Source organism: Lottia gigantea (genome assembly GCF_000327385.1).
Source record: "Lottia gigantea unplaced genomic scaffold LOTGIsca_13, whole genome shotgun sequence".
NCBI classification, from domain to species: Eukaryota; Metazoa; Mollusca; class Gastropoda; family Lottiidae; genus Lottia; species Lottia gigantea.
Window position 1 is genome coordinate 1,122,246 of NW_008707425.1, and position 4,280 is coordinate 1,126,525.

Genomic DNA, 4,280 nt, shown 5'->3' on the forward strand with positions numbered 1-4,280 from the left:
CAACCAATTCTAACTCACCATATGTGCAATTGGCCTTTTATCAGGGTTAGTTTGGTACGGTGGCGCCAAAATGTTTCTAAGAAATTCCTCCAATAAAAAAGAGAAAGTAAAAACAATAGAGAGTGATAGAAAAGATCATATAACAAGTTTAAAAACATCTAACGGATATTAATACCAGTTTATCAACTACAACACTGATTTGCATCAAACTAGAAAACGGAAGGAAACTTCTCTACAACGCAAAATATACAGACTAACTTCTCTATTGTTTCACTAGTCAGCTTCACTATGTTTCCATTTTGAAGTTTAACATTCAACAAACCGTTCAGTTTAATTGTTTAAAACATTTGGTTTACATTATAGCAAGTGTAACGCCTTTTTTTTTCATATCAAATGCATTTCCAGATAGTTTACTATACACTATTGTATAGTCACATTGCATGTGGTTTTATTAGAAAATAAGCATTTAAAACAATTTCATAGTAAAAGTTCTATATTCTGTAACGAGGAGATGACTTGCCAAATGTATATAGTTTGATGCCAGGATTTAAAATTTGATACTTTAAAATTGAAATTTTTCATCATAAGCTAAATTTTCAGATACAAAACATTTTATAAACAACATATAACTTTTTATGCAGTGTTTTTAGTCAAGCTCCCAACATCTGAGAAAATATCAATTTAGTACTACATGATATATATACCGATTTTTATACGCCCACATAATAACCATATATTGTTGTCGCCCTGGTCCGTCAGTCTGTCCGTCCACAATTGGCTTGTGAACACATTAGAGACAACAGTTTTTATCTGATTTGAATAAAATTTGGTGTGATCATTTATATTAATGAGATCTTGGACAAGTTCGAAGGTGATGGTCTTTTGATGAATGGTTTTTGAGTTATTGCCCTTGACTTAAGAAAAACACATTAAAATTTGTTTATGAACACAATAGAGACTACAGTTTTCATCCGATTTAAATGAAATTTGGTGAGATCATTTATAGTGATGAGATCTTGGACAAGATCGAATGTGACGATCTTTCGATGAACTTTTAAGAGTTATTGACCTTGATTTATGAAAAACTCATCAAAATTTGTTTGAGAACACAACAGAGACTACAGTTTTCATCCAAATTGATAAAATTTGGTGTGATCATTGATAATGATGAGATCTTAGTCAAGATTGAATTTGACTATTTTTCGGTCATCAGAATTTGAGTTATTGCCCTTAACTTAGTAAAAATTTGTTGGCTTGTTAACGTGATAGAGGTGACAGTTTATGTCAGAATTTTATTAAATAATGTGTCTTTGTTTAAATCAACAATATCTTGCACAAATTAGGTTTTTGGTATGATTTGACACAGATTGGTGACCGCCCTTGATATACTGAAAATGTATGAGGAAAGTGGGCGTATCTTGCTAGGCAACCACTTGTTCTTTTTGATTTTATCCTTATCTGATCTTACCTTTACTCACAATGAGTTCAGTCACAGGGCATCCAGTTGCCAACACAAAAAATCTTAACTTTTGTGCACATGAAGGAATTCAAATTAATCAATTTTCTAAACTTGGTCATATTTAAGTACTGGTACCAGTTAATATCATTTGATCTAGTTGACAAACCTTCAGAACATTGAATATTACAGAAAACACTTGAAACTCATTGGCTGTACAATATACTATAATATCAAAATCTTCAAATTTCAAATCTCATGTTTATGAAAATATTCAAATGATTGACTGGTTTGTTTCATTTTACTTTTTCTACAGAATACAATGTTAATATTCATTAAAATGATAGTATAAATAAATACATCAGGTATGTGTTATATATATATTTTGTATATTCAATGTGATATATCATTCTCATTTCAGTATTCAAGTTTTATAATGGTAGAGATATCAGTATCAATGTAACAGAAGGTGGTGTGGTCACTTTACCTTGTTTTTCACCTCTTATATCTAAACCTTCTATAATACAGTTTCAACATTCACAGGGTCAAATAGTAGATATCCGTAATGATAGTAAGTATTGTTTTAATTATTGGAAAAAAACTACATATCTATCATAGACATATTTTTTACTCAAGAGTTAGTTATTGATCCTAGTATATCACTCATTACTGCTCTAACGTGAGACTATATTAGTCAATATCTATACACACACACAGTTGTTTTAGGTAAAAGTTATTCTAAAAAGGTGTGTTTTTAACTTTCTCTTAAAAGAGTCAACAGATTTACAGGTTTTTAACTGTTCTGGTAACTGGTTCTATAACCATGGTCCTGCTATACAGAATGACCAATCATTAAAGGTTTTATATTTTGTTGTTGGTACAAGTGAAACTCATAAGACACTCTATAGACTTCAGTCAGTTTTGTGAAGAAATTAAAGCTATTGCATATTTCTGTTTTTTTATGAAATTTTAAGGAAATAAATCATTTAGCATCTATTTGTAATGATTCTTATCCAAATATGTTGTTATTCAGAAAATGTTATCCAAATTATGACATCACTGGTTCAGATATGCTAAGTCTTAAATATTGATGGTGAGATTGTAAAATGGCGCTAAAAGAAATTATAAAAACCTCGTTCGAATCATTTTAACATAGAAAATTACTTATAAGTATACATTTTTGTTTATTAAATGTTTGATGTTTTCTTGAGTAAGTCATGTTTATTAATTTGAAGGTATAATGTCTGCTCATGCGTTCATATTCATTACAGCAGCTGGTTACCACATGTCTTTTAATCATATCGTCATTAGACATTCAACTTTTTTTATTCTTTTTACCATGAAAATATCATTTCAGTCTTCCTGTTGCAACCTTAATTTTCTTGTCAAAAACTATGGCTTTTTATGGCAGTTTGGCTGTAAGAAGTCTCCCAAATTCTCCATTTACTTGAAGTTGTGTGTAACTATTGTCAGTTTAGTCATGAATTGAAATATTATGAAAGTTTGGTCTGCTACTTATTTTGATATGATCTTACTTGCTAAGAGATTAGATGTTAATTTTCCTGTAAATTAAAGATCGGTTCCCTTATTTTCATTTATGAAAATAAAAATGCTGATACTTATATGAATAGAAAGTTGCCAGTTGGTCTCGCATGTAATAATGAATTTAAAATTAGCTACATTAGAAGAGAATTTCCAACAGAATTCCAATGAGTGACTGATCAGGTCAAAAAGTCTCTTTTTTTTGTTTATCTAGACTGGTTAAAACTCTGAATCATATTCAATAAGAACATAATGATATGATTTAGAATACATGATAATTAGAAACACCAATTGATCAAAAAATGTGCTGTATTCGACACTAAAAAATAAGGAAACCTATCTTTAAAGCCCAACGCAGACGAGGAACATTTCTGTCGACGAACAAAAACATCGAACAAAAATATTTGTTTTCCGTTATCCGCAGACGACAAACATAATTCCGCAGACGGCGAACATTTAGCTCGAACAATACGCCAGTGCCACGGAAAATCACATGACCTCAAAATGGCGACTTCCAGAAGAAAATGTAAAATTGCGTTGGTTATTTTATTAATTTTAAAAAAGACGCCAACGTAGACGGTCAAAATGGGAGCATTTGGCTCTGTACCCGGATTCAACATCGTAAAGAGCAGTGTGTGTTCGACAACCTTGTAAATTTGTTGTTTCCAGGGCTTGTGTTATTTCTTGCATCGCAGCGTACTTCTTGTTCCTATACGAATAGTCGGGCGAAGAAATCATAAACAAACAGGCAGATTGCGACCACAGACCACAGTCCAAAATTTTGTGTTGGTGGATTCACTGGACGTCGCCATTTTGAGTGTCATGTGGTCTGGCTTCGATCGCTGATTGGTCTTTCGTGGATGAATGGTCGGCGCTAATGTTCGTCGTTAACGCAGATGGCGAACAGAGAATTGTTCGGGTGGCGAACAATTTTAAAAAATCAAACATGTTTGATTTCACGAACAATTCTCACGAACATTTTTGTTTGTGTTTCTGTAATCCGCAGACGGTAAAAAAAAGTGATCGAAACAAAATTTTTACAATTTTTCGCTTAAAATGTTCCTTGTCTGCGTTGGGCTTAATTAAAGGACATTCAAGTGTTGGATATAAATTTGAAATAAACGTCACAGAATTGCACTTATTAAAAATAAAGTTAATTGTAAAAAGTTGTATTTCTATATTTATGTTAGATAGGTAAATGTCTGCCATATTTAATTAGATTAATTTAGATATTGGAAGTAAGTTAACATATCTAACTTGACTGGTAGGGGGTTATAATAAC